This window comes from Chinchilla lanigera, unplaced genomic scaffold (assembly GCF_000276665.1).
Source record: "Chinchilla lanigera isolate Chin_1 unplaced genomic scaffold, ChiLan1.0 scaffold00086, whole genome shotgun sequence".
Classification (NCBI taxonomy): Eukaryota; Metazoa; Chordata; class Mammalia; order Rodentia; family Chinchillidae; genus Chinchilla; species Chinchilla lanigera.
The window spans coordinates 9,455,856-9,469,237 of record NW_004955487.1 but is presented as its reverse complement, the minus strand read 5'-3'; the positions used below and the strand labels follow the sequence as shown (position 1 = coordinate 9,469,237).

Below are 13,382 nucleotides of genomic sequence, written 5' to 3'. Positions count from 1 at the left end.
CTCTCTCTCTCTCTCTCTCTCTCTCTCTCTCTCTCTCTCTTTCTCTCTCTCCTCCCAGTACTTGGGATTGAACCCATAGTCGTCACATTGAGCTACATGCCTAACTGTTTATTTTTTATTTTGAGACAAGCTCGTTTTAAGCTTGAGTTCAAACTTGGTTTGCATTTTATAATGTTGAGCTCAGACTCTCGGTCTTCCTGCTTCAGCCTCTCAGAGTCCTGGGATTTTAGATGTGTACCACCATGCCTGGCTGAACAGTTCCCTTCTGTATAAGTCAGAATACATGATGATATACAGAGAAAGAATTCTGATCTATCTCAGAATCCCAGAGGAAAATGTCTAAGGCTACTTCTTCATAGGAAGGACAGCACACAGGAGCCACATGGTTTCTTAGGGAAAGAGAGCCCCTTCAGGACATGAGCACAGGCTGACTCATTAGGCAAACTGTGCAAACATTTGTGTGTTCACGTTGGTGCGGAATTCTCCAAGAACTGCCAGTGGTGTCCCCAAACCATACTGTTCGCCACTGCTGGACTGCTGTTAGTTTTTGCAGGTTGGTTTCATGTGGGATTGCTGCTTGGTCCCCTAGATAACTATTGTGATCTATAATATATTAATTATTCTCACAATAAGTCTTTGAGTTTTGCCTACAAATAAGCTCTCTTAGCAGATGAATGTGTCCACAGTGGCTAAAGGAAGAGTGCTGTCTTCCCAAACTTCAGCCTGTCTGAGAACTTGGTGGGGCAGAATCACAATCCCCAGGGCCACGAGGCTGCTCTCCAGCCTTCTCCACAGATCTCTCTGTGCACCTGAGTCAAAGCCTTTGTCACACAGAACCTGTGTGCATCAGGAACACCCTGCACTCTAGGAACAGGACACAACCTCACCTTCCGCTCAGCTCTGCTACTGACAAGAGCTGTGATCCAAAGCAGAGGGACAAAGGATGTGTGGCTCACCCTGCTCCGGGACCTGCACTCCTGTCTGTCTCACTTCAGTCTTCAGAAGGCTGGAAGGAGGCATAGACAAAATAGGTTTTGAATTTTAAAGAACAGATTAGAATCAGAGAGTCTTGTGTGAGTTTAAATTTAGGAAGCAACCATAATGGCCACTGAGGACCAATTATTTTCCCCAGCCGCTATCAGTCCCTGGAGAAATGCACTGATGTTTCTGTGCAGTTCCTGCAGCTTGCTGGGCCATACTTCCCCATGAGGCAGGAAAGGCATTTATCTCTTTGCTTCCCTTGCCAAGTATAGCAGGAGCATAAAATAGCTGCTTAGTAAATGCTAATTAATTATAAATTATGTCTTTTTTGTATAGTATGGGAGATTGAATCAAGGATCTTGACACTAAGCTACATCCCCAGTCCTTTTAGAATTCTTTTAGACAATATCTCATTTATTGCTAAGTTTCTCCTGCTGGAGAATACTTGGGATACTCCTGCCTCAGCCTCCCAGAGTGCTGGTATTACAGGTGTGCAGCACCATGCCTGGCTAATTAATTTCTCTTTGAATGAATGAGTGAATAAATGAACAAATGAATGGGTGGATGAATGAATGGATGGATGGATGATGGATGGATGGATGAAGAACTGGAGAGCCTGGCTTCCTGTGCATGCAGTAGCTGGGCACACTCTTTCTCTTAAGGCAGCCAGTTGCAATCAGCAATTTCTTATGTAAATTAGATAAACACTTGTGTGGATGTGAGTTCTATCTTATCCCAGCTCTGTCTTCCAAAAGCACAGAGAATAGACCGCCCTCTTCTGTGGAGGTATATAGACAGTGCCCAACCTGAGACATCTTTTCTTTATATTGCTCAACCATAGAGTCCTTCAGCTGCTTCTCAGAAGATGTGGCTCTGAGTCTTCAGCTTGGGTTTTATTCCAGATGAGTCAGGTGAGCCATGCCTTCACGACGGAACGGGTCCTGTGGAACTCCCCTTAACCTGCTAGAGGATTACTTTAGGGACCAAAAGTCCCAGGGTAACCATCAGAAGGCACAGAGCCTTTCTGGTCTCCAGTCCTATGGAAGACCCTGTGACAATTGAGTCCCATTGATGTGAGTGTCAGCATAACAGCCAGATGAAGGACAAGGTCACAACACCTTGTATGGCTATAGTCTCATGACAAGACTGTAGTCCTTTTATGGTTTGGAGTTGAAATGTCCCCCCAAAACTCATGTGCTAAAGGCTTGATTGGCAGGCAATGGGTTTTGAGGGGAGTAATTAGATCATAGGGGCTCTAACTTCATTCAGTGGATTAATGTATTATGACATATAATTTGATGACTTTATTGAAAAATATGGAAACAGGAAGTTGGGCCTAGCTGAAGGAAGTTAACCACGGGAGCATCACCTTGGGGATTATATCTGACTCTTTCCTTCTTACCTTGCTTCCTGGTACTGTGATATGAGCACCTTTTTCCCACCAGGCCCTTCCATCATGGTGTTTCTGCTTTGGAGCCAGCTGACCATGAACTGCACCCTGTGAAATAATGAGTCAAATAAGTCTTTCCTCCTTCATGCTGACTTTCTTGGATATGCTTTCATAGTGACAGAAGTCTTGCTAACACAAGTCTTCAGGGCTTTGTACACATAACACCATTCCTTGTTTCTGGCAGGATCAGGAACCAAGCGTTTCTACTCTGCAGAGGTTTCTAGTGAACTGAAGTTTATGCCACTAAACCTGCAATTTAAAACATGTTAACTAATTTGACTAGAAATTTTCTGAAATGAATTTAATATCCCTCCTTTTTCTATATTGAACACAAAGTTCTCTTTTTCTTGGAACTGTCACATTTACTATCCATTAATACTGAAATATAATGTGGTAATGCCACAAGTAGCTGTTAGCATCTCCTCCTTCCTTAGGGATGGGATTCTGGAATGAACAAGGAGAGGAGACCCTAAAATCCTTCTTTGCATACATCGACACCTACACCCCTATGACACCTACACACCTACACCTACCCAGAGATACTATTAAACTGTGTTGCCTCTTTACCCTGCACAGTAACAACCCTTGTTGTGTTTTGGATATTTGATTGCTTTTATCTTTCCCCTTTCCCTTGCTTAGAATCATCAAGATCTAAAATGTCAGCAAGACAACTTTATTTTTGCATTCTTTCACATTTTTTTCTTTGCCTGTGCATATAATTATCAAATTCAAAGATGCCACCCTTGGTAAAGCTTTTAGATATCATTTAAATGCACAACCCCTCTATGAATGGAGGAATCTCCCAGTCGTGGGTTGGGAGATGACTTGCAAAGTCACCTTGCAGTGGAGCTAGATCCAGGAACTAAGTCCACTCCCCTGAGTCCTTTCTGACCTTTTTCTCAGCCCCTGGATCCTGCATTGCTCCTCATGTTGAGCCCCAGTGCTTCTTTCCTTCAGAAGCTTCCTCATCTCCTACTCTGATTAGGCACTGATGTATATTTAGGATGCAGCACCATCCACAGGGACACATCACCATGCTTTTCCCTGTGTCTGCTTCTCACACCACAACATGAAATGCTGAAGGACAGAGATGTGGACTGATTTGTCTCTCCCCAAATCTGTATATTGCAGCCCTATATAATCTACATCAGAAAATCCCAACCTCTTCTGCATCAAGGATGGGTTTCACGGAAGACAACTTTTCTACAGATGGTGAAGGTGGGTAGTTTTGGGTTGATTCAAAAGAGCATCGCTATATTCCCCACATGTGCAGTTCATGGTAGGGTTCGAGCTCCTATGAGAATCTGATGCCCAGGTGATCTGGCAGAAGAAGGAGCTCAGAGGGTAATAGAGTGATGGGGAGCAGCTGGAAACAGAGGAAGCTGCTTTCACTCACCCACGCTCAGCTCCTCACAGGACACAGATCAGGGCTGGTCTCTGCCAGGGGCCGAGGATCCTGCTTTCCATAACTGTATTTGGAGACAGAACCCAGAAAGAGGAAGTCAAGGTTAAATGAGGTCATAGAGTGAGTCTTAATACAGCAGGACTATTGTCCCTGCAGGAAGAGGCAGCAGGCACCATCATTTGCTGTCCCTGCCACCCACCCTCAATGTGCTTGCTCCAAGAAAAGGCCATGTCGGTGTAGAGCAAAGCCACGCAGCTGCAACTCAAGGAAAGAGCCCAGCCAGCTGGCACCTTGATCTCAGAAGTTCTCTAGTCTCCAATCCATGAGAAAATAAGTTTCTCTTCAGGTGTTTTGGATGGTGACATTTTGTTCTGGCAGCCCAAGAAAATTAATACAGGTTGGAGTCAGGTCCTCTTATCCAAGTCAGCACAGCAGCTGGGATGTAGGAAGTCTTCAGTGACTTGAGGGGAAATGGAGGAGGAGAGTGAGCAGAGAAAGAAACTCAGACAGTTGCCATTTCTCCTTGGATAAAGCCTGTGGAGTAAAACAATGAGACACAGTTACTCAAAACGACTTGAAAACATCGCCTTCAACTCATGAGAGGGTTTGGGTTTCTATATGCCTTTTACAGCTGCTAAAATTATGCTTTGAGGTGACACTTCTCAAGTGTCTCTTGCTTGAAAACTGCTGGCACAGAACTGAGTTGGTATTTTTAATATGAGTAGTAAGGTTGGATCCCCGGTAGAAGTAGGAGTGGCCCATTTCTGCAAGCTACAAGAAGCTTCTGGGGAAAAACTGCTCAGATGTTGGCTTCCCTGTCCCTTCTCTGAAGTTCACTTGGAAAAGATCAGCACACATTTTTTATGACAGCTCACAAGAGTACCTGGCTGCCTGTGTGTCAATTTTAATTCCTGCTGCACAGCTATGGGAGCTGGAGCTTTCTAAAATGAATTGACTGGGTGCTGCTCTTTGGCAGTCAACTGAGCTCAGTGTAGGGACCATTTGTACATCCCAACCTCTCCCCGCTACCTTCTTTCTCTTGGCACTGGGAGCTGAGAACTGGAGCTAGAGACTCAGAATTGACTGGGAGGTCACAGAGCTCCTGCCAGAAGATGCTTCAAAGTTACTGATTTCACCACCAACCTGCTCTGATCCTGGGTATAAAACTCATGTTATTTATATTGTGTCTCTCATCAGTGGTTGTTGACAATCTCTAATGATGGAGAACTGGTTACCTTCAAAGGAAGCGCCATCCCTTATTTATTCCTGTGGAGTTTGAAAAGGATGACCTGGGACAGGCAGAGAGATGGGTAAGAAGTGGGAATTTAAATGAGAACCAGAAGGGCTAGGTTCTAGCTTCCTCTCCTTCACCAGGTGGCACCAGAACTCTCTCAGTATAGATCAGAGAATATTAAGTTCAAGTCCTGCGTGGGCCACTTAGAGAAACTATATCTCAATATAAAAAATCAGAAGGGCTTGGGTTGTAGCTCAGCAAAAGGTTGGAGTTGGAACCATGCTGTCCACCTTCAGACTCTGTCTATCTCTCCTCTGTGTCTGATGAACCCAAGACACAAGGTTCCACTGAATACCCTAGGGTGTCAGAGGGATCCCCATGCATTAACTACTTATAGTCCCCTCATCGTTGAGATATTAATGAGTCTACAGTCACCTAGAACAGCAGACAGACTGACATCAGATTGAAATCACTACATCACACAGAAATAAAGACATCTTTTACATATATATAGGACTTTAAAGTTCATGAAAGGATTTCACTTGTCATTTTTCCTTCATTTGATTGGCACAGTGACCCTTGCCAGCAGTCTACACCGAAGGAAAATAGGAGCCCAGAAAAGAGAGGAACTTCCCAAGTGTCCACTTTCAGAGGAGATAAGAGCCATGCAGCTAGTTGTTGGAGGGCACTGACATGGGGTCCATGATGAGCCAGGTCCTGTGCACAATGGAAAGACACGGGACCTCACATCAACATGAAATATGGGCTGAGAGGCCCACATAATGCAGGATTAGAATTACTCATCAGCTCATGTTTCATGGAAATCCTAGATTCCCAGCAATTCCAAGAACTGTCATCAGGAGTACCTGAGCTTACTCTAGGTGACAATGCCGGGAGAAATGAAAATGTTTCTCTGGCTGTTGCTATGCATGGATTTCCTCCCTCCCTCCCTCTCTTCCTTCCTCCTCCTCCTCTTCCAGGGTCTCACTGGCATCTTCAAGGCCAATTTTCCAATGTTCTAAAGACTTCTCATACCATTGCAACCCTGGATTGCTCACCAGCTCCCAGGACTGCCCTCCGGGGGCTTCCAATGCCACTCCCCTGGAAACCAAGCTTTAACACATGGGCCTTTGAGACAATTTAAATTTCAAACTATAAAAGATATTTTCTTTTTTTTGTTGTTTTGTTTTTCTCCGGTACCGGGAACCGAACTCACGACCTTGTGCTTGCCAGGCAGGCGCTTTGCCGGCGAGCTAAATCCCCAGCCCCCTATAAAAGATATTTTCATCTTTAAAAAGAAAACTCCTTATTCATTCATCTACTGACGGACACAGAGGCTGCTCCCAAGATGTGGATCATGCTGCTGTAAACCTCGGTGTGCAGGCATCACTGTAATGTGACACCTTTAACTCTTTTGGGAAGACACTTGGAAGAGGAATAGCTGGGTCAAATGGAATTTCTAGTTTAAATTTTTTGAGCAATCTCCATACTGATCACTGTAGTGATTGTATGAGTTTACAACCCCACCAACAGTATAGAAGGGTTCCTTTTTCTCCCTCGAAGTCTGGACAGCTGAGATCATACTGTTAAGTGAAATAAATCAGACACATGAGCTTAAATATGGAAGGTTTCTTTTATGCGAGAAAGCCAAAGTACAAATAAATTAAAAAGCAAACTAAAAGAGATAGGAAACAGAGAGGCAGATCTTTTCCAAAAGGGAAAGAGACCAAGAGATGAGAGGAGGGAATAAGAAGGGGAGGGGGGAAAGAGGTAAAAAGAATTAAGATGTGTTTAGTACAGGCACCAACTCACTGTGATGCACTTTTGAAAATTTCTTGGGTTCTGTGTCTTAACTTATACTTGGTTTGTCGAGTGTCTCTGTCAGGTAGATGAGAGCTGCCCTTCCTAGGAGCACGGAGCTGGTCCAGGCAGTAGTTCTTGGGCCCTTGATATTCTGAACACTGTGATGCAGACTTATTGGCCTTGGGTACCCAGAGGGTCTTGGGTTGTCTCAGTCAGCAATGGAGAACTCTTTGGACTCAGCCAAGTCCATTTCTGTGGGGAGCCTTCCCAAATGCAGAACAGTTGCATAAGCCACTGCTAGTTAGCTTAATTGGCACATTTAGGTTAGTCAAGTAAATGAGGTTCTTTTTATATTTTGCCAATCTTTTACACAGGAACAAGGTTGTTCCCATGTTAAGAATTTCAAATAAATGTTTCTTAGTATGATTAGAATCTAAGCAGACTGCTCAGCAATTACCTGTGAACACGTCCACTCTTGTGCTGATGGTGGATAAAGGAAGTTCAGAAGCATCGCCATGTCCTCCTCCGGTTTCCTCCTCAAAACAAGAGGGGCCCCGCAGTATCCTGGAGCACTTTGGAAGGACGGCTGGGCTCTGATGCTGCACCACACAGGACCGGCCAAGGCTCTGTGCCTTCTTCTACCATCAATCACCATCCACCACCAGATACGTGGTTGCCACCACTCCTCCTCCTTCTGGCCACTTTGTCAGTCCTTTTACCTCTCTGTCTCTGGCCCAGAGACCAGAAGTAGAGTCCTAACCCATTCTCCTACTCACCTTCCTAGTGCCTGCTGGGACCTCTGGAAATACAAATTTGAAAATGTCACTTAAGGTCTGTGTGTGTGTGTGTGTGTGTTTATTTTATTTGCAGTCCTGGGGATTGAATCCAAGGCCTTCACAGTGAGGGACATCTTAGTTACCAAGGTCCTTCTGGAACTTATGATCCTCTTGCCTCAGACTCCCAGATTGCTGGGATGAGAGGCATGTACTACTCACTTGAGTATGAGACTTCCTCACTGCCATGAGTAGGCACAGAAGAGTCCAGACTCCTTTTCATGGCCCAGCTTCTCCCACTGGTCAAATCACTTCTCTCCACAGCCTTCCTTAGCTCTAGAAGAAACAGCCTTGTTGGGTTGTGGAGCCATGAATTGAGGGTCTCAGATGGGCAGGTCCCAGCTGCCTGTCCCCAAAAACCTACATAGTGGGAAATCTGAGTTTACCTGCAGAAAAACACCAAACTCTCAAAGTGGGGAAAAGGTGAGGCTCTGGGGAAAAAAGGGGAGGAAGTAACCACATTGAAGTACCCTAAGTCATTTCCTATGCCAAAGACCTTTACTCCAGAGAAAGTTTACCCAGCCCCAACACCTAGGGAAAGAGCATTTCTTCCACTCCAGTCCCTGCAGATTCTAGTGTCACCTGAGGAATGAGCTGAGAGCCTTTAGTCCGCTGGGAATCTCCTGTCAGTTCCAAGAGGCCTGGGTGGGACTCGGGTGTGTGTGTGTGGCCATGCTGTCCTGTAGGACCAGCCCAGGCTGAGTGCTTCCTTCCTGCAGAGCACTTCTGAAGGGTAAGCAGACAAGGTCTCCATGAGGAGAGGCCCTGGATCCAAATCCCACCCACAGGTGTCCCTCAGCCCAGATGACTGCAGGGAGGTCCACATGGCCTTCCGCTCCCACACAGGGCCTTCTCTCTGTACTGGGTATGATGGTCAGTGTTGTGTGCCACTTTGACTATGCCATGGGTGCAGATTAAATATTATTTCTGAGTATGTCTGAGGGGATTCTGGGTGAGATTAACATTCCAGCAGGTAGACTGGAGGGAGTGGGTTGCTCTGTCCAATGTGGGTGATTTCTCACTGTGGGATGCCTTCTACCATGCTATAATGGAGCCAGAAGGCCCTCACTAGATGTAGCTCTTCAGCCTGGGACTTCCTGGCCTCCAGGGCCACAAGTTAAGTACATTTCTGTTATTCTGAGTCATGCCATCTGTAGTATCACTTTAGTAGCACAAAAGGGACTAAGTGTTCAGTACAGCAAACAAGGCAGAGGAAGAGGAATCCATCTCTCTTTGCTTCCTGCCTTCCTGCTCGAGCTGGTACATAAGTCTCCTCTTCAACTTAAACTAGAATTGCACCATTAGTCTTTCCAAGTCTTCAGGTTGCAGAGAGCAGATTAAATGATTTCTTAGTCTTTATAATGTCATGAACCAACTCTCCATAAGAAATCTATCTATCTATCTATCTATCTATCTATCTATCTATCTATCATCTATCATCTATCTATCTATCCACTTTTATTCATCCATCCATCCACTATTAGCTCTATTTCTCTATAGAAACCTGACTGAAACATTATGATCATCACCCAAGAGGCTGAGACCCAGATATATGCAAACTTCACTGTATGTACATATGTATAGTTTTTTGAGGTCATAGTATCCATTGATTACATCCTATAAAACCCCTAAGAGTATATTAACTAAAAAAGACACAATACTACCAAACAGAAGACATTTCTTTAGAGTGTTCCCTGAGAGGAATGTCCTTAAGGAAAGCTGCTGAAAGTAAAATAAACTCATCTATTATGTCACAGAGCAACACTTCTCATGAGATGGAATGTTGCCAGAAACCATAACAGAAAAGAGCAGCATATCTGGCTATATATAAAATCTGAGCAGTCTTCCTGGCACAAGTTATGATTTACCTCTTATTATCTTCCACATTAAAACCACCACAAACTGGTTGAAATATACGTATAAAATAGAAAAAATAAACTGATGAATGAATAAAGAAAATGTGGTCTTGTACATACACTCAGGCATGAAGAAGGATAAATTTGAGTCATTTGTAGGAAAATAGATGTGTTTTGAGACTATAATGCTAAGTTAAGGGGGCTGGGGATTTAGCTCAGCAGCAAAGCGCCTGCCTGGCAAGCGCAACGTCGTGAGTTTGGTTCCCGGTACCAGAGAAAAACCAAAAAAAAAAAAAAATGCTAAGTTAAATAAATCAGACATAGAACGTTAAATATTATATGGTTTCTGTTATGGTTTATGTTCCCGTAAAGCCTTTATACTCCCCAGTGGATTTCTCCACTGGTAAGTTTTTAGTTAAATGTGACATTGAGAGGTGAAGCCAAATTGGAGGAAGCAGATCACTGAGAGTGTGGCCTGGAAACATCTGTCTCCCTCCTCCTCCCTTGATCTCTCTCTGCTTCCTGTCCACCATGCCAGGAGCAGCTCTCCTCCACCAGCTCATCTGCCACGCCACCATGCCTTGGAACCAGCTAACCATGGACTGAACCCTCTATAAACTATGAGCCAAAATAAACTTCTCTTCCTTTAACTTGTAATTTGTGTATTTTATCCCAGCAATGAAGAAAATAACTAAGACAGGTTCTTTTATATGAGAAATCCAAAGTATAAATAATTTAAGAAAGAGATGATAATAAACTGGGAGACAGACTTTGTGAAGATGGGAAAGGGACCAGAGGATAGGGAGAGACAAGTGGGAGAGGAGGAGAAGGAGAAGTAAAAAGATCAAGATGTGAATATATACATATGTTTTTCAGGTATCACAAGCATATTCTAATAAAAAATTTAAATAAACACAAACAAAATGTGCAGTGCAAGTGGCAGAGAAAATATTATAAATAACATAAAAAGATCTTGAAAACTTCTAAGGAAAAATAAAGTTTCTTAATAAAAGGGGATAAAACTTACACATAGTCTAGACAATAACACATGCAAATGAGTAGTAAATATGAGACATCATTCAACCTTATGAATAATTGAAGTATGAAAAACGGATATATATCACTTTTCATCTAAAGCATTGACAATTTAAAAGACAAATAAAACTGACAGTGTTGAAGGTCTAAGCTGATTTGCAGGTCTGGCTACATAATGGAAGGACACAAACAATTTATAAAATGATGCCAACATCTCCTTCTAATCATGAGACCTTCACTACTAAAAAAACAAAACAAAACAAGAAAAAAACACTCCAAAGCACATCATGGTGAAACTGCTAAAAATCAGTGTTATGGTTTAGGTCTAAAATGTCCCCAAATGCTTCCTCTGTGTGGAAGGTGACTGGATCGCAGGGCACTGTGTCATCAGTGGATCCATTATGGATGAGCTCAGGGCTGAATGTGCTGTAGGAGCAGGGCCTGGTTGGAGGCGGTCCCTGGTGTGTGTGACCTGGAAGGGTGCGTTCTTGTCCCTGGATGCTCATTTCTCACTTTCTTTAAGAGCTGCTATGGGTTGAACAATTCTCCTCCATCATGCCCTTCCATGTTGCATTGTTAGGTTGTTACCTAAGAGAAATTATATGTGCACAAAATATATGTGCATAAAATATTTGTATTTGACTCTGCACAGTAGCTTTATTCATAACAACCCCAAAGTGAAAGTATTCCAAATATCCATCAACTGGGGAATGAAGAAGAAAATTGTGGCATACCCATACAATGCAACATTATAGTTAGTTGAACTACTGATATTTGAAATAATAGAGAAGAATTCAAAAGTGTCAGGTACAAAAAATAGAATGGTGTATGATTCCATTTACATAAAATTCTAGAAAATTTAAAGTCAGGTAATAGAAAGACCGATGGCTCCCAGTGACTGGATAAAAGGATTGGCCACAAACAAAGGAACATTCCACGGGTGATAAGAATGTTCTACATTTTGAACATGATGGTTGTGTTGAATGTATCCTTAAAGCTGACTCATTTTCTTGTATGTAAACCATATCTCAATAACCTACCTAAAAATGTTGATGCCAGTACCCCACTCTAAATATTCAAATATAATTACTTTGAGAATGAGACTGAAGCTTCATTTTCCTTTGTTTTAGTTTTTATTTTGTTGTAGAGCACTTCCTGTTATTCTAATTGAAAAACTGAGGTGGTCAATATCTGCTCAAGAGAAATCAGCTCTAGGGAAATCTCGTACATGACTGGTAGGAAAGTAAATTAGTGTCCTTTTCTAGCAGTTCAGTAATATACATTCTAATTACACACGTATTTATAGTTTGATGTGAAGAATTATATGAATTAATCTTAAGTATATAATCAAAAAAGTACATTAGGGCTAGGGATTTAGCTCAGCGGCACAGCGCTTGCCTGGCAAATGCAAGGTCATGAGTTTGATTCCCAGTACCGAAAAAAAACAAAAACAAAAACAAACAAAAGAACAAAAAAACCTTAAAAAGTACATCAAATGTTGATGTAGGAATATGCAATGTAGCATCAGTGTGTAATAGCCAAACTTTAAGAATTTATAATTTCATGAAAAAAGAAAATGCAGTACATTCATAGAGACACTCACAATACTTTGGATTTTTTAAATATTGCAATATATAGACATATTTTTGATTGAAAAATATGTTCATGATAAATTGAGTGAAAATATAGGTTATGTAAAACAAACATAATATTTCAGTCACGTGAGGTTTCATATAAGAATACATATCTAATCCAGGCATGGTGGTGCATGCCTATAATCCCAGCACTCAGGAGGCTGAGGCAGGAGAATCACTGCGAGTTCAAGACCAGCCTGGGCTACAAAGTGAGCTCAAGGGAGACCTGAACTGCAAGGCAAGACCCTGTCTCAAAAAGACGAAAAAAACAAAAAAGAATACATATTAACCATGAATGTGAGAAATGGTTTTACAAATTTAATAAGAGTTTACTTCTTAGTGGAAGGATTTCAATGACTTTCTCTACGTTTTAACAGATGTGAATTTCATACAATATACAAATACATTTATCATCAGAAAAATATAAACTTTTTAACTTTTGAAGAAGGTGTAGAAGCAAAAAATAAGTCATTTATTCACTTACTCAAATCTTTTTTGAGAGTTCCTTAAGGTGCCTTAAACTCTGTTAGACAGTGGGCATAGATGTAGGAAACGGAGTTTGATTACTGAAATCCAAATCGCATCACTTTCTCTTCCTAGCCAGGATGCAGTGAGGAGTGAGTGTTCTTTTCACAAACACATCCTTGTGTAAAAGTGATATAATAACTGTAGACATCTATAAAGAGGTTATTGTGACCCATAGGTGAGGTCATGCGCAGGGCCTCTGTCCATGCCCAGCTTGACCTCTGAGAAGACAGAGTGGTCCCAGCTGTAATCTGAGGATAGACAGACACAGTCAGGTGGAGAAAGGAGGGGGCTTGGGATAGAGGTTAATGGTGGTTAACAAACTGTTGGTTGTATGAGGACATGACGGAGACTCAGAGAAGTCCCTGTGGTCAGTGAGAGGGCAGGAGGCTCATCTAGTTCTATGTTTTAAATCGAAAGTGTCCCCCGAAGCCTCCTGTGTGTAGAAGGTGACTTATCATAGGGTACTGGTTGGAGGTTACTGGGGCATGACCTGGAAGGGTCTTTCTTGACCCTAGCTCCTTCTTCGTGTCTCTGCTTCCTGAATGCCATAATGTGAGCTGCTTTCTTCTATCACATTCTTCCTCCCTAATGTTCCTGCCTTGGAGCCTCCTACCATGAGCTGA

The 13,382-nt window shown here is 42.6% G+C and overlaps 1 long non-coding RNA gene across 1 annotated transcript; it reads left to right on the top strand.

Moving 5' to 3' along the window:
• The first annotated feature begins 3,581 nt into the window (after positions 1-3,581).
• Positions 3,582-7,691, top strand: LOC102013421. The gene is made up of 3 exons (XR_263994.1): positions 3,582-3,649; positions 5,034-5,146; positions 7,295-7,691. It is a non-coding gene; the product is annotated as an uncharacterized LOC102013421 (long non-coding RNA).
• Positions 7,692-13,382: the final 5,691 nt, after the last annotated feature.